Source organism: Schistocerca gregaria, chromosome 11 (assembly GCF_023897955.1).
Source record: "Schistocerca gregaria isolate iqSchGreg1 chromosome 11, iqSchGreg1.2, whole genome shotgun sequence".
NCBI lineage: Eukaryota > Metazoa > Arthropoda > Insecta > Orthoptera > Acrididae > Schistocerca > Schistocerca gregaria.
Genome location: NC_064930.1, coordinates 8,308,705 through 8,327,089, shown reverse-complemented (window position 1 = coordinate 8,327,089; position 18,385 = coordinate 8,308,705). Strand labels below are relative to the sequence as shown.

Below are 18,385 nucleotides of genomic sequence, written 5' to 3'. Positions count from 1 at the left end.
TCGAAAATAGAGTTCGGACACCACTCTGAGTAAGACGAACGTGTTGTCCACCCTTTAGACTTAAATGAGGTTAAGCCTCGATACCTAAGACAGATCTGCACTCGATGACACCTCGATAACAGCCGGTCCCCACACTTACATCTTGCTCTCCTTACGTCAGTATACATCATATCAGTCTGTGACGCTGGCTTTGCAACATCTTGCGTGCCTTTAGGTTCGCCGCGACCAACACTTACAATGCACTGAACACAAAAAATGGAGGCGCCGCGGCTTGAACCCTGCACCTTTCTCATGCGAAGCGAACGCTCTACAAACTGAGCTACGCCCCAGGCACGACCAAACTGCGCTATTCCCCATTCTTTGCGACTCTGATGCGCACAGACACGATGGTTGGTTGGTTTGTAGCGGTGAAGGGAGCAGAGTACAAAGGCACGGACACGTTCATATACACAAAAGTTCCAAGTAGTTTCGATGCTCTGGTACTACAAATGCAAATTCCGTCTGTTTTTAACGTCTTAAATTGAAAGAGCCGTCACAAATTGCTCCGTTTTCTCTCCTTGTCGACAATCATACAGCACCTGAGGTAACAAACACATCTCGAGCCCCATTGTGCACTCCATTATTCATGCCAACTCAGTGCCTCGCTCTTTACTACTGTGTACTAATCTTGTCGTCCAACTGCAAAACACTGGGCCACAACAAGTTTCCGCGTCTCCATTGCACTGCGCATACTACAAATCGCTCCCCAAACTTGGCACTCACCCACGCAGCCGACTTTTCCGACTTTCCACGACGCTCACGCTAATGACAGCATTATTTATAGTTCGACGTCGCGCCAAAGCGAATGAGCACATTTCGCCTACGGCTTAGGCCGCCCTCCTAGTGTGGCTGCTCGGTGTCTGCAGGCAGCGAGGGTCTGCTAGCTTCCTGTGTTCGCCCCTATGTCACCTGTGCTTGCTTGTCAGAGACAGACTATCGCAAAACATACAACTCACTCCATGAATTGATTGCTACGGCATCTGTTATCAGCAGTCACAACTAGCAACACCAGTAGCAGCCGACTGCACGCAAAGAATAGGAATGTGCAGTGGGATTTACGTGAACTCGGCGCAAGGCAGATCTTTCCGACATAGGCTTGGGAATCTTACGGGAACACTTGTACTGTTTCTAAATAAAGTGTAGCCGTGGGAGGAGGGTGCTTCCCGCGCACTAATAACAGCACGCTTGCCAATTGTGGATGCTAATCATTCGCTTGTATCTTCCTAGACACATCTGAAGGCTGAGAATTACTCCTCTTGCATGGCAAGGTGCGCATGTAGGTGCGTTAAAAATTCTGGAGGCACTGGGTATTGATCCCAAGACCTCTCGCATACTAAGCGAGCGCTCTACCATCTGAGCTACGCCCGCCCCCCTGGAAGACTAATGTTGCTACATACAGCCATATAAACGACACAGACCCTTGCACTCCCATTATTCAGCAGACAAACACTACTCTCTATGTATTCGTTAGGGTGTCTTTCAGGTTTCGTGCATTCTGTATCGAATCGTAGTTGGCCACAATGAAAGTGGCACGTATAACGTCGAAAATAGAGTTCGGACACCGCTCTGAGTAAGACGAACGTGTTGTCCACCCTCTAGACTTCAATGAGGTTAAGCCGTGATACCTAAGACAGATCTGCGCTCGATGACACCTCGATAACAGCCGGTCCCCACACTTACATCTTGCTCTCCTTACGTCAGTATACATCATATCAGTCTGTGACGCTGGCTTTGCAACATCTTGCGTGCCTTGAGGTTCGCCGCGACCAACACTTACAATGCACTGAACACAAAAAATGGAGGCGCCGCGGCTTGAACCCTGCACCTTTCTCATGCGAAGCGAACGCTCTACAAACTGAGCTACGCCCCAGGCACGACCAAACTGCGCTATTCCCCATTCTTTGCGACTCTGATGCGCACAGACACGATGGTTGGTTGGTTTGTAGCGGTGAAGGGAGCAGAGTACAAAGGCACGGACACGTTCATATACACAAAAGTTCCAAGTAGTTTCGATGCTCTGGTATTACAAATGCAAATTCCGTCTGTTTTTAACGTCTTAAATTGAAAGAGCCGTCACAAATTGCTCCGTTTTCACTCCTTGTCGACAATCATACAGCACCTGAGGTAACAAACACATCTCGAGCCCCATTGTGCACTCCATTATTCATGCCAACTCAGTGCCTCGCTCTTTACTACTGTGTACTAATCTTGTCGTCCAACTGCAAAACACTGGGCCACAACAAGTTTCCACGTCTCCATTGCACTGCGCATACTACAAAACGCTCCCCAAACTTGGCACTCACCCACGCAGGCGACTTTTCCGACTTTCCACGACGCTCACGCTAGTGACAGCATTATTTATAGTTCGACGTCGCGCCAAAGCGAATGAGCACATTTCGCCTACGGCTTAGGCCGCCCTCCTAGTGTGGCTGCTCGGTGTCTGCAGGCAGCGAGGGTCTGCTAGATTCCTGTGTTCGCACCTATGTCACCTGTGCTTGCTTGTCAGAGACAGACTATCGCAAAACATACAACTCACTCCATGAATTGATTGCTACGGCATCTGTTATCAGCAGTCACAACTAGCAACACCAGTAGCAGCCGACTGCACGCAAAGAATAGGAATGTGCAGTGGGATTTACGTGAACTCGGCGCAACGCAGATCTTTCCGACATAGGCTTGAGAATCTTACGGGAACACTTGTACTGTTTCTAAATAAAGTGTAGGCGTGGGAGGAGGGTGCTTCCCGCGCACTAATAACAGCACGCTTGCCAATTGTGGATGCTAATCATTCGCTTGTATCTTCCTAGACACATCTGCAGGCTGAGAATTATTCCACTTGCATGGCAAGGTGCGCATGTAGGTGTGTTAAAAATTCTGGAGGCACTGGGTATTGATCCCAGTACCTCTCGCATACTAAGCGAGCGCTCTACCATCTGAGGTTCGCCCGCCCTCCCCACCCCCCGAAGACTAATGGTGCTACATACAGCCATATAGACGACGCAGACCCTTGCACTCCCATTATTCAGCAGACAAACACTACTCTCTATGTAGCCGTTAGGGTGTCTTTCAGGTTTCGTGCATTCTGTATCGAATCGTAGTTGGCCACAATGAAAGTGGCACGTATAACTTCGAAAATAGAGTTCGGACACCACTCTGAGTAAGACGAACGTGTTGTCCACCCTCTAGACTTCAATGAGGTTAAGCCGTGATACCTAAGACAGATCTGCACTCGATGACACCTTGATAACAGCCGGTCCCCACACTTACATCTTGCTCTCCTTACGTCAGTATACATCATATCAGTCTGTGACGCTGGCTTTGCAACATCTTGCGTGCCTTTAGGTTCGCCGCGACCAACACTTACAATGCACTGACCACAAAAAATGGAGGCGCAGCGGCTTGAACCCTGCACCTTTCTCATGCGAAGCGAACGCTCTACCAACTGAGCTACGCCCCAGGCACGACCAAACTGCGCTATTCCCCATTCTTTGCGACTCTGATGCGCACGGACACGATGGTTGGTTGGTTTGTAGCGGTGAAGGGAGCAGAGTACAAAGGCGCGGACACGTTCATATACACAAAAGTTCCAAGTAGTTTCGATGCTCTGGTATTACAAATGCAAATTCCGTCTGTTTTTAACGTATTAAATTGAAAGAGCCGTCACAAATTGCTCCGTTTTCACTCCTTGTCGACAATCATACAGCACCTGAGGTAACAAACACATCTCGAGCCCCATTGTGCACTCCATTATTCATGCGAACTCAGTGCCTCGCTCTTTACTACTGTGTACTAATCTTGTCGTCCAACTGCAAAACACTGGGCCACAACAAGTTTCGGCGTCTCAATTGCACTGCGCATACTACAAAACGCTCCCCAAACTTGGCACTCACCCACGCAGCCGACTTTTCCGACTTTCCACGACGCTCACGCTAGTGACAGCATTATTTATAGTTCGACGTCGCGCCAAAGCGAATGAGCACATTTCGCCTACGGCTTAGGCCGCCCTCCTAGTGTGGCTGCTCGGTGTCTGCAGGCAGCGAGGGTCTGCTAGCTTCCTGTGTTCGCACCTATGTCACCTGTGCTTGCTTGTCAGAGACAGACTATCGCAAAACATACAACTCACTCCATGAATTGATTGCTACGGCATCTGTTATCAGCAGTCACAACTAGCAACACCAGTAGCAGCCGACTGCACGCAAAGAATAGGAATGTGCAGTGGGATTTACGTGAACTCGGCGCAACGCAGATCTTTCCGACATAGGCATGAGAATCTTACGGGAACACTTGTACTGTTTCTAAATAAAGTGTAGGCGTGGGAGGAGGGTGCTTCCCGCGCACTAATAACAGCACGCTTGCCAATTGTGGATGCTAATCATTCGCTTGTATCTTCCTAGACACATCTGCAGGCTGAGAATTATTCCACTTGCATGGCACGGTGCGCATGTAGGTGTGTTAAAAATTGTGGAGGCACTGGGTATTGATCCCAGTACCTCTCGCATACTAAGCGACCGCTCTACCATCTCAGCTACGCCGGCCCCCACGAAGACTAATGGTGCTACATACAGCCATATAGACGACACAGACCCTTGCACTCCCATTATTCAGCAGGCAAACACTACTCTCTATGTATCCGTTAGGGTGTCTTTCAGGTTTCGTGCATTCTGTATCGAATCGTAGTTGGCCACAATGAAAGTGGCATGTATAACATCGAAAATAGAGTTCGGACACCGCTCTGAGTAAGACGAACGTGTTGTCCACCCTCTAGACTTCAATGAGGTTAAGCCGTGATACCTAAGACAGATCTGCACTCGATGACACCTCGATAACAGCCGGTCCCCACACTTACATCTTGCTCTACTTACGTCAGTATACATCATATCAGTCTGTGACGCTGGCTTTGCAACATCTTGCTTGCCTTTAGGTTCGCCGCGACCAACACTTACCATGCACTGACCACAAGAAATGGAGGCGCCGCGGCTTGAACCCTGCACCTTTCACATGCGAAGCGAACGCTCTACCAACTGAGCTACACCACATGCACGACCAAACTGCGCTATTCCCCATTCTTTGCGACTCTGATGCGCACGGACACGATGGTTGGTTGGTTTGTAGCGGTGAAGGGAGCAGAGTACAAAGGCGCGGACACGTTCATATACACAAAAGTTCCAAGTAGTTTCGATGCTCTGGTATTACAAATGCAAATTCCGTCTGTTTTTAACGTCTTAAATTGAAAGAGCCGTCACAAATTGCTCCGTTTTCACTCCTTGTCGACAATCATACAGCACCTGAGGTAACAAACACATCTGGAGCCCCATTGTGCACTCCATTATTCATGCCAACTCAGTGCCTCGCTCTTTACTACTGTGTACCAATCTTGTCGTCCAACTGCAAAACGCTGGGCCACAACAAGTTTCCGCGTCTCCATTGCACTGCGCATACTACAAAACGCTTCCCAAACTTGGCACTCACCCACGCAGCCGAATTTTCCGACTTTCCACGACGCTCACGCAACGCTCACGCTAGTGACAGCATTATTTATAGTTCGACGCCGCGCCAAAGCGAATGAGCTCATTTCGCCTACGGCTTAGGCCGCCCTCCTAGTGTGGCTGCTCGGTGTCTGCAGGCAGCGAGGGTCTGCTAGCTTCCTGTGTTCGCACCTATGTCACCTGTGCTTGCTTGTCAGAGACAGACTATCGCAAAACATACAACTCACTCCATGAATTGATTGCTACGGCATCTGTTATCAGCAGTCACAACTAGCAACACCAGTAGCAGCCGACTGCACGCAAAGAATAGGAATGTGCAGTGGGATTTACGTGAACTCGAAGCAACGCAGATCTTTCCGACATAGGCTTGAGAATCTTACGGGAACACTTGTACTGTTTCTGAATAAAGTGTAGGCGTGGGAGGAGGGTGCTTCCCGCGCACTAATAACAGCACGCTTGCCAATTGTGGATGCTAATCATTCGCTTGTATCTTCCTAGACACATCTGCAGGCTGAGAATTATTCCACTTGCATGGCAAGGTGCGCATGTAGGTGTGTTAAAAATTCTGGAGGCACTGGGTATTGATCCCAGTACCTCTCGCATACTAAGCTAGCGCTCTACCACCTGAGCTACGCCCGCCCCCCCAAAGTTTAATGGTGCTACAAACAGCCATATAGACGACACAGACCCTTGCACTCCCATTATTCAGCAGACAAACACTTCTCTCTATGTATCCGTTAGGGTGTCTTTCAGGTTTCGTGCATTCTGTATCGAATCGTAGTTGGCCACAATGAAAGTGGCACGTATAACGTCGAAAATAGAGTTCGGACACCGCTCTGAGTAAGTCGAACGTGTTGTCCACCCTCTAGACTTCAATGAGGTTAAGCCGTGATACCTAAGACAGATCTGCACTCGATGACACCTCGATAACAGCCGGTCCCCACACTTACATCTTGCTCTCCTTACATCAGTTTACATCATATCAGTCTGTGACGCTGGCTTTGCAACATCTTGCGTGCCTTTAGGTTCGCCGCGACCAACACTTACAATGCACTGACCACAAAAAATGGAGGCGCCGCGGCTTGAACGCTGCACCTTTCACATGCGAAGCGAACGCGCTACCAACTGAGCTACTCCACATGCACGACCAAACTGCGCTATTCCCCATTCTTTGCGACTCTGATGCGCACGGACACGATGGTTGGTTGGTTTGTAGCGGTGAAGGGAGCAGAGTACAAAGGCGCGGACACGTTCATATACACAAAAGTTCCAAGTAGTTTCGATGCTCTGGTATTACAAATGCAAATTCCGTCTGTTTTTAACGTCTTAAATTGAAAGAGCCGTCACAAATTGCTCCGTTTTCGCTCCTTATCGACAATCATACAGCACCTGAGGTAACAAACACATCTCGAGCCCCATTGTGCACTCCATTATTCATGCCAACTCAGTGCCTCGCTCTTTACTACTGTGTACTAATCTTGTCCTCCAACTGCAAAACCCTGGGCCACAACAAGTTTCCGCGTCTCCATTGCACTGCGCATACAACAAAACGCTCCCCAAACTTGGCACTCACCCACGCAGCCGAGTTTTCCGACTTTCCACGACGCTCACGCAACGCTCACGCTAGTGACAGCATTATTTATAGTTCGACGTCGCGCCAAAGCGAATGAGCACGTTTCGCCTACGGCTTAGGCCGCCCTCCTAGTGTGGCTGCTCGGTGTCTGCAGGCAGCGAGGGTCTGCTAGCTTCCTGTGTTCGCACCTATGTCACCTGTGCTTGCTTGTCAGAGACAGACTATCGCAAAACATACAACTCACTCCATGAATTGATTGCTACGGCATCTGTTATCAGCAGTCACAACTAGCAACACCAGTAGCAGACTGCACGCAAAGAATAGGAATGTGCAGTGGGATTTACGTGAACTCGGCGCAACGCAGATCTTTCCGGCATAGGCTTGAGAATCTTACGGGAACACTTGTACTGTTTCTAAATAAAGTGTAGGCGTGGGAGGAGGGTGCTTCCCGCGCACTAATAACAGCACGCTTGCCAATTGTGGATGCTAATCATTCGCTTGTATCTTCCTAGACACATCTGCAGGCTGAGAATTATTCCACTTGCATGGCAAGGTGCGCATGTAGGTGTGTTAAAAATTCTGGAGGCACTGGGTATTGATCCCAGAACCTCTCGCATACCAAGCGAGCGCTCTACCATCTGAGCTACGCCCGCCCCCCACGAAGACTAATGGTGCTACATACAGACATATAGACGACACAGACCCTTGCACTCCCATTATTCAGGAGACAAACACTACTCTCTATGTATCCGTTAGGGTGTCTTTCAGGTTTCGTGCATTCTGTATCGAATCGTAGTTGGCCACAATGAAAGTGGCACGTATAACGTTGAAAATAGAGTTCGGACACCGCTCTGAGTAAGACGAACGTGTTTTCCACCCTCTAGACTTAAATGAGGTTAAGCCGTGATACCTAAGACCGATCTGCACTCGATGACACCTCGATAACAGCCGGTCCCCACACTTACATCTTGCTCTCCTTACGTCAGTATACATCATATCAGTCTGTGACGCTGGCTTTGCAACATCTTGCGTGCCTTTAGGTTCGCCGAGACCAACACTTACAATGCACTGACCACAAAAAATTGAGGCGCCGCGGCTTGAACGCTGCACCTTTCACGTGGGAAGCGAACGCTCTACCAACTGAGCTACGCCACATGCACGGCCAAACTGCGCTATTCCCCATTCTTTGCGACTCTGATGCGCACGGACACGATGGTTGGTTGGTTTGTAGCGGTGAAGGGAGCAGAGTACAAAGGAGCGGACACGTTCATATACACAAAAGTTCCAAGTAGTTTCGATGCTCTGGTATTACAAATGCAAATTCCGTCTGTTTTTAACGTCTTAAATTGAAAGAGCCGTCACAAATTGCTCCGTTTTCACTCCTTGTCGACAATCATACAGCACCTGAGGTAACAAACACATCTCGAGCCCCATTGTGCACTCCATTATTCATGCCAACTCAGTGACTCGCTCTTTACTACTGTGTACTAATCTTGTCCTCCAACTGCAAAACCCTGGGCCACAACAAGTTTCCGCGTCTCCATTGCACTGCGCATACAACAAAACGCTCCCCAAACTTGGCACTCACCCACGCAGCCGACTTTCCACGACGCTCACGCAACGCTCACGCTAGTGACAGCATTATTTATAGTTTGACGTCGCGCCAAAGCGAATGAGCACATTTCGCCTACGGCTTAGGCCGCCCCCCTAGTGTGGCTGCTCGGTGTCTGCAGGCAGCGAGGGTCTGCTAGCTTCCTGTGTTCGCACCTATGTCACCTGTGCTTGCTTGTCAGAGACAGACTATCGCAAAACATACAACTCACTCCATGAATTGATTGCTACGGCATCTGTTATCAGCAGTCACAACTAGCAACACCAGTAGCAGCCGACTGCACGCAAAGAATAGGAATGTGCAGTGGGATTTACGTGAACTCGGCGCAACGCAGATCTTTCCGGCATAGGCTTGAGAATCTTACGGGAACACTTGTACTGTTTCTAAATAAAGTGTAGGCGTGGGAGGAGGGTGCTTCCCGCGCACTAATAACAGCACGCTTGCCAATTGTGGATGCTAATCATTCGCTTGTATCTTCCTAGACACATCTGCAGGCTGAGAATTATTCCACTTGCATGGCAAGGTGCGCATGTAGGTATGTTAAAAATTCTGGAGGCACCGGGTATTGATCCCAAGACCTCTCGCATACTAAGCTAGCGCTCTCCCACCTGAGCTACGCCCCCCCCCCCCCCCCTGAAGGCTAATGGTGCTACAAACAGCCATATAGACGACACAGACCCTTGCACTCCCATTATTCAGCAGACAAACACTACTCTCTATGTATCCGTTAGGGTGTCTTTCAGGTTTCGTGCATTCTGTATCGAATCGTAGTTGGCCACAATGAAAGTGGCACGTATAACGTCGAAAATAGAGTTCGGACACCGCTCTGAGTAAGTCGAACGTGTTGTCCACCCTCTAGACTTCAATGAGGTTAAGCCGTGATACCTAAGACAGATCTGCACTCGATGACACCTCGATAACAGCCGGTCCCCACACTTACACCTTGCTCTCCTTACATCAGTTTACATCATATCAGTCTGTGACGCTGGCTTTGCAACATCTTGCGTGCCTTTAGGTTCGCCGCGACCAACACTTACAATGCACTGACCACAAAAAATGGAAGCGCCGCGGCTTGAACGCTGCACCTTTCACATGCGAAGCGAACGCGCTACCAACTGGGCTACGCCACATGCACGACCAAACTGCGCTATTCCCCATTCTTTGCGACTCTGATGCGCACGGACACGATGGTTGGTTGGTTTGTAGCGGTGAAGGGAGCAGAGTACAAAGGCGCGGACACGTTCATATACACAAAAGTTCCAAGTAGTTTCGATGCTCTGGTATTACAAATGCAAATTCCGTCTGTTTTTAACGTCTTAAATTGAAAGAGCCGTCACAAATTGCTCCGTTTTCGCTCCTTATGGACAATCATACAGCACCTGAGGTAACAAACACATCTCGAGCCCCATTGTGCACTCCTTTATTCATGCCAACTCAGTGCCTCGCTCTTTACTACTGTGTACTAATCTTGTCCTCCAACTGCAAAACCCTGGGCCACAACAAGTTTCCGCGTCTCCATTGCACTGCGCATACAACAAAACGCTCCCCAAACTTGGCACTCACCCACGCAGCCGACTTTTCCGACTTTCCACGACGCTCACGCAACGCTCACGCTAGTGACAGCATTATTTATAGTTCGACGTCGCGCCAAAGCGAATGAGCACGTTTCGCCTACGGCTTAGGCCGCCCTCCTAGTGTGGCTGCTCGGTGTCTGCAGGCAGCGAGGGTCTGCTAGCTTCCTGTGTTCGCACCTATGTCACCAGTGCTTGCTTGTCAGAGACAGACTATCGCAAAACATACAACTCACTCCATGAATTGATTGCTACGGCATCTGTTATCAGCAGTCACAACTAGCAACACCAGTAGCAGCCGACTGCACGCAAAGAATAGGAATGTGCAGTGGGATTTACGTGAACTCGGCGCAACGCAGATCTTTCCGGCATAGGCTTGAGAATCTTACGGGAACACTTGTACTGTTTCTAAATAAAGTGTAGGCGTGGGAGGAGGGTGCTTCCCGCGCACTAATAACAGCACGCTTGCCAATTGTGGATGCTAATCATTCGCTTGTATCTTCCTAGACACATCTGCAGGCTGAGAATTATTCCACTTGCATGGCAAGGTGCGCATGTAGGTGTGTTAAAAATTCTGGAGGCACCGGTTATTGATCCCAAGACCTTTCGCATACTAAGCTAGCGCTCTACCACCTGAGCTACGCCCGCCCCCCTCAAGACTAATGGTGCTACAAACAGCCATATAGACGACACAGACCCTTGCACTCCCATTATTCAGCAGACAAACACTACTCTCTATGTATCCGTTAGGGTGTCTTTCAGGTTTCGTGCATTCTGTATCGAATCGTAGTTGGCCACAATGAAAGTGGCACGTATAACGTCGAAAATAGAGTTCAGACACCGCTCTGAGTAAGTCGAACGTGTTGTCCACCCTCTAGACTTCAATGAGGTTAAGCCGTGATACCTAAGACAGATCTGCACTCGATGACACCTCGATAACAGCCGGTCCCCACACTTACATCTTGCTCTCCTTACATCAGTTTACATCATATCAGTCTGTGACGCTGGCTTTGCAACATCTTGCGTGCCTTTAGGTTCGCCGCGACCAACACTTACAATGCAATGACCACAAAAAATGGAGGCGCCGCGGCTTGAACGCTGCACCTTTCACAGGCGAAGCGAACGCGCTACCAACTGAGCTACGCCACATGCACGACCAAACCGCGCTATTCCCCATTCTTTGCGACTCTGATGTGCACGGACACGATGGTTGGTTGGTTTGTAGCGGTGAAGGGAGCAGAGTACAAAGGCGCGGACACGTTCATATACACAAAAGTTCCAAGTAGTTTCGATGCTCTGGTATTACAAATGCAAATTCCGTCTGTTTTTAACGTCTTAAATTGAAAGAGCCGTCACAAATTGCTCCGTTTTCGCTCCTTATCGACAATCATACAGCACCTGAGGTAACAAACACATCTCGAGCCCCATTGTGCACTCCATTATTCATGCCAACTCAGTGCCTCGCTCTTTACTACTGTGTACTAATCTTGTCCTCCAACTGCAAAACCCTGGGCCACAACAAGTTTCCGCGTCTCCATTGCACTGCGCATACAACAAAACGCTTCCCACACTTGGCACTCACCCACGCAGCCGACTTTTCCGACTTTCCACGACGCTCACGCAACGCTCACGCTAGTGACAGCATTATTTATAGTTCGACGTCGCGCCAAAGCGAATGAGCACATTTCGCCTACGGCTTAGGCCGCCCCCCTAGTGTGGCTGCTCGGTGTCTGCAGGCAGCGAGGGTCTGCTAGCTTCCTGTGTTCGCACCTATGTCACCTGTGCTTGCTTGTCAGAGACAGACTATCGCAAAACATACAACTCACTCCATGAATTGATTGCTACGGCATCTGTTATCAGCAGTCAGAACTAGCAACACCAGTAGCAGCCGACTGCACGCAAAGAATAGGAATGTGCAGTGGGATTTACGTGAACTCGGCGCAACGCAGATCTTTCCGGCATAGGCTTGAGAATCTTACGGGAACACTTGTACTGTTTCTAAATAAAGTGTAGGCGTGGGAGGAGGGTGCTTCCCGCGCACTAATAACAGCACGCTTGCCAATTGTGGATGCTAATCATTCGCTTGTATCTTCCTAGACACATCTGCAGGCTGAGAATTATTCCACTTGCATGGCAAGGTGCGCATGTAGGTATGTTAAAAATTCTGGAGGCACCGGGTATTGATCCCAAGACCTCTCGCATACTAAGCTAGCGCTCTACCACCTGAGCTACGCCCCCCCCCCCCCCCCCCTGAAGGCTAATGGTGCTACAAACAGCCATATAGACGACACAGACCCTTGCACTCCCATTATTCAGCAGACAAACACTACTCTCTATGTATCTGTTAGGGTGTCTTTCAGGTTTCGTGCATTCTGTATCGAATCGTAGTTGGCCACAATGAAAGTGGCACGTATAACGTCGAAAATAGAGTTCGGACACCGCTCTGAGTAAGTCGAACGTGTTGTCCACCCTCTAGACTTCAATGAGGTTAAGCCGTGATACCTAAGACAGATCTGCACTCGATGACACCTCGATAACAGCCGGTCCCCACACTTACACCTTGCTCTCCTTACATCAGTTTACATCATATCAGTCTGTGACGCTGGCTTTGCAACATCTTGCGTGCCTTTAGGTTCGCCGCGACCAACACTTACAATGCACTGACCACAAAAAATGGAGGCGCCGCGGCTTGAACGCTGCACCTTTCACATGCGAAGCGAACGCGCTACCAACTGAGCTACGCCACATGCACGACCAAACTGCGCTATTCCCCATTCTTTGCGACTCTGATGCGCACGGACACGATGGTTGGTTGGTTTGTAGCGGTGAAGGGAGCAGAGTACAAAGGCGCGGACACGTTCATATACACAAAAGTTCCAAGTAGTTTCGATGCTCTGGTATTACAAATGCAAATTCCGTCTGTTTTTAACGTCTTAAATTGAAAGAGCCGTCACAAATTGCTCCGTTTTCGCTCCTTATCGACAATCATACAGCACCTGAGGTAACAAACACATCTCGAGCCCCATTGTGCACTCCATTATTCATGCCAACTCAGTGCCTCGCTCTTTACTACTGTGTACTAATCTTGTCCTCCAACTGCAAAACCCTGGGCCACAACAAGTTTCCGCGTCTCCATTGCACTGCGCATACAACAAAACGCTCCCTAAACTTGGCACTCACCCACGCAGCCGACTTTTCCGACTTTCCACGACGCTCACGCAACGCTCACGCTAGTGACAGCATTATTTATAGTTCGACGTCGCGCCAAAGCGAATGAGCACATTTCGCCTACGGCTTAGGCCGCCCTCCTAGTGTGGCTGCTCGGTGTCTGCAGGCAGCGAGGGTCTGCTAGCTTCCTGTGTTCGCACCTATGTCACCTGTGCTTGCTTGTCAGAGACAGACTATCGCAAAACATACAACTCACTCCATGAATTGATTGCTACGGCATCTGTTATCAGCAGTCACAACTAGCAACACCAGTAGCAGCCGACTGCACGCAAAGAATAGGAATGTGCAGTGGGATTTACGTGAACTCGGCGCAACGCAGATCTTTCCGGCATAGGCTTGAGAATCTTACGGGAACACTTGTACTGTTTCTAAATAAAGTGTAGGCGTGGGAGGAGGGTGCTTCCCGCGCACTAATAACAGCACGCTTGCCAATTGTGGATGCTAATCATTCGCTTGTATCTTCCTAGACACATCTGCAGGCTGAGAATTATTCCACTTGCATGGCAAGGTGCGCATGTAGGTGTGTTAAAAATTCTGGAGGCACCGGGTATTGATCCCAAGACCTCTCGCATACTAAGCTAGCGCTCTACCACCTGAGCTACGCCCCCCCCCCGAAGGCTAATGGTGCTACAAACAGCCATATAGACGACACAGACCCTTGCACTCCCATTATTCAGCAGACAAACACAACTCTCTATGTATCCGTTAGGGTGTCTTTCAGGTTTCGTGCATTCTGTATCGAATCGTAGTTGGCCACAATGAAAGTGGCACGTATAACGTCGAAAATAGAGTTCGGACACCGCTCTGAGTAAGTCGAACGTGTTGTCCACCCTCTAGACTTCAATGAGGTTAAGCCGTGATACCTAAGACAGATCTGAACTCGATGACACCTCGATAACAGCCGGTCCCCACACTTACACCTTGCTCTCCTTACATCAGTTTACATCATATCAGTCTGTGACGCTGGCTTTGCAACATCTTGCGTGCCTTTAGGTTCGCCGCGACCAACACTTACAATGCACTGAACACAAAAAATGGAGGCGCCGCGGCTTGAACGCTGCACCTTTCACATGCGAAGCGAACGCGCTACCAACTGAGCTACGCCACATGCACGACCAAACTGCGCTATTCCCCATTCTTTGCGACTCTGATGCGCACGGACACGATGGTTGGTTGGTTTTTAGCGGTGAAGGGAGCAGAGTACAAAGGCGCGGACACGTTCATATACACAAAAGTTCCAAGTAGTTTCGATGCTCTGGTATTACAAATGCAAATTCCGTCTGTTTTTAACGTCTTAAATTGAAAGAGCCGTCACAAATTGCTCCGTTTTCGCTCCTTATCGACAATCATACAGCACCTGAGGTAACAAACACATCTCGAGCCCCATTGTGCACTCCATTATTCATGCCAACTCAGTGCCTCGCTCTTTACTACTGTGTACTAATCTTGTCCTCCAACTGCAAAACCCTGGGCCACAACAAGTTTCCGCGTCTCCATTGCACTGCGCATACAACAAAACGCTCCCCAAACTTGGCACTCACCCACGCAGCCGACTTTCCACGACGCTCACGCAACGCTCACGCTAGTGACAGCATTATTTATAGTTCGACGTCGCGCCAAAGCGAATGAGCACATTTCGCCTACGGCTTAGGCCGCCCTCCTAGTGTGGCTGCTCGGTGTCTGCAGGCAGCGAGGGTCTGCTAGCCTTCCTGTGTTCGCACCTATGTCACCTGTGCTTGCTTGTCAGAGACAGACTATCGCAAAACATACAACTCACTCCATGAATTGATTGCTACGGCATCTGTTATCAGCAGTCAGAACTAGCAACACCAGTAGCAGCCGACTGCACGCAAAGAATAGGAATGTGCAGTGGGATTTACGTGAACTCGGCGCAACGCAGATCTTTCCGGCATAGTCTTGAGAATCTTACGGGAACACTTGTACTGTTTCTAAATAAAGTGTAGGCGTGGGAGGAGGGTGCTTCCCGCGCACTAATAACAGCACGCTTGCCAATTGTGGATGCTAATCATTTGCTTGTATCTTCCTAGACACATCTGCAGGCTGAGAATTATTCCACTTGCATGGCAAGGTGCGCATGTAGGTGTGTTAAAAATTAAGGAGGCACTGGGTATTGATCCCACTACCTCTCGCATACTAACCGAGCGCTCTACCATCTGAGCTACGCCCGCCCCCCCGAAGTTTAATGGTGCTACAAACAGCCATATAGACGACACAGACCCTTGCACTCCCATTATTCAGCAGACAAACACTACTCTCTATGTATCCGTTAGGGTGTCTTTCAGGTTTCGTGCATTCTGTATCGAATCGTAGTTGGCCACAATGAAAGTGGCACGTATAACGTCGAAAATAGAGTTCGGACACCGCTCTGAGTAAGTCGAACGTGTTGTCCACCCTCTAGACTTCAATGAGGTTAAGCCGTGATACCTAAGACAGATCTGCACTCGATGACACCTCGATAACAGCCGGTCCCCACACTTACACCTTGCTCTCCTTACATCAGTTTACATCATATCAGTCTGTGACGCTGGCTTTGCAACATCTTGCGTGCCTTTAGGTTCGCCGCGACCAACACTTACAATGCACTGAACACAAAAAATGGAGGCGCCGCGGCTTGAACGCTGCACCTTTCACATGCGAAGCGAACGCGCTACCAACTGAGCTACGCCACATGCACGACCAAACTGCGCTATTCCCCATTCTTTGCGACTCTGATGCGCACGGACACGATGGTTGGTTGGTTTTTAGCGGTGAAGGGAGCAGAGTACAAAGGCGCGGACACGTTCATATACACAAAAGTTCCAAGTAGTTTCGATGCTCTGGTATTACAAATGCAAATTCCGTCTGTTTTTAACGTCTTAAATTGAAAGAGCCGTCACAAATTGCTCCGTTTTCGCTCCTTATCGACAATCATACAGCACCTGAGGTAACAAACACATCTCGAGCCCCATTGTGCACTCCATTATTCATGCCAACTCAGTGCCTCGCTCTTTACTACTGTGTACTAATCTTGTCCTCCAACTGCAAAACCCTGGGCCACAACAAGTTTCCGCGTCTCCATTGCACTGCGCATACAACAAAACGCTCCCCAAACTTGGCACTCACCCACGCAGCCAACTTTTCCGACTTTCCACGACGCTCACGCAACGCTCACGCTAGTGACAGCATTATTTATAGTTCGACGTCGCGCCAAAGCGAATGAGCACATTTCGCCTACGGCTTAGGCCGCCCTCCTAGTGTGGCTGCTCGGTGTCTGCAGGCAGCGAGGGTCTGCTAGCCTTCCTGTGTTCGCACCTATGTCACCTGTGCTTGCTTGTCAGAGACAGACTATCGCAAAACATACAACTCACTCCATGAATTGATTGCTACGGCATCTGTTATCAGCAGTCAGAACTAGCAACACCAGTAGCAGCCGACTGCACGCAAAGAATAGGAATGTGCAGTGGGATTTACGTGAACTCGGCGCAACGCAGATCTTTCCGGCATAGGCTTGAGAATCTTACGGGAACACTTGTACTGTTTCTAAATAAAGTGTAGGCGTGGGAGGAGGGTGCTTCCCGCGCACTAATAACAGCACGCTTGCCAATTGTGGATGCTAATCATTCGCTTGTATCTTCCTAGACACATCTGCAGGCTGAGAATTATTCCACTTGCATGGCAAGGTGCGCATGTAGGTGTGTTAAAAATTCTGGAGGCACCGGGTATTGATCCCAAGACCTCTCGCATACTAAGCTAGCGCTCTACCACCTGAGCTACGCCCCCCCCCGAAGGCTAATGGTGCTACAAACAGCCATATAGACGACACAGACCCTTGCACTCCCATTATTCAGCAGACAAACACAACTCTCTATGTATCCGTTAGGGTGTCTTTCAGGTTTCGTGCATTCTGTATCGAATCGTAGTTGGCCACAATGAAAGTGGCACGTATAACGTCGAAAATAGAGTTCGGACAACGCTCTGAGTAAGTCGAACGTGTTGTCCACCCTCTAGACTTCAATGAGGTTAAGCCGTGATACCTAAGACAGATCTGCACTCGATGACACCTCGATAACAGCCGGTCCCCACACTTACACCTTGCTCTCCTTACATCAGTTTACATCATATCAGTCTGTGACGCTGGCTTTGCAACATCTTGCGTGCCTTTAGGTTCGCCGCGACCAACACTTACAATGCACTGAACACAAAAAATGGAGGCGCCGCGGCTTGAACGCTGCACCTTTCACATGCGAAGCGAACGCGCTACCAACTGAGCTACGCCACATGCACGACCAAACTGCGCTATTCCCCATTCTTTGCGACTCTGATGCGCACGGACACGATGGTTGGTTGGTTTGTAGCGGTGAAGGGAGCAGAGTACAAAGGCGCGGACACGTTCATATACACAAAAGTTCCAAGTAGTTTCGATGCTCTGGTATTACAAATGCAAATTCCGTCTGTTTTTAACGTCTTAAATTGAAAGAGCCGTCACAAATTGCTCCGTTTTCGCTCCTTATCGACAATCATACAGCACCTGAGGTAACAAACACATCTCGAGCACCATTGTGCACTCCATTATTCATGCCAACTCAGTGCCTCGCTCTTTACTACTGTGTACTAATCTTGTCCTCCAACTGCAAAACCCTGGGCCACAACAAGTTTCCGCGTCTCCATTGCACTGCGCATACAACAAAACGCTCCCCAAACTTGGCACTCACCCACGCAGCCAACTTTTCCGACTTTCCACGACGCTCACGCTAGTGACAGCATTATTTATAGTTCGACGTCTCGCCAAAGCGAATGAGCACATTTCGCCTACGGCTTAGGCCGCCCTCCTAGTGTGGCTGCTCGGTGTCTGCAGGCAGCGAGGGTCTGCTAGCCT

General features: G+C 49.4%; 2 non-coding genes across 2 annotated transcripts; both read right to left on the bottom strand.

Moving 5' to 3' along the window:
* Positions 1 to 7,678: 7,678 nt before the first annotated feature.
* On the bottom strand, positions 7,679 to 7,752 carry Trnat-ggu (transfer RNA threonine (anticodon GGU)). Its single transcript has one exon. It is a non-coding gene; the product is annotated as a tRNA-Thr (tRNA).
* A 428-nt stretch (positions 7,753 to 8,180) lies between these two features.
* Trnag-ccc (transfer RNA glycine (anticodon CCC)) lies at positions 8,181 to 8,253 on the bottom strand. Its single transcript has one exon. It is a non-coding gene; the product is annotated as a tRNA-Gly (tRNA).
* Positions 8,254 to 18,385: the final 10,132 nt, after the last annotated feature.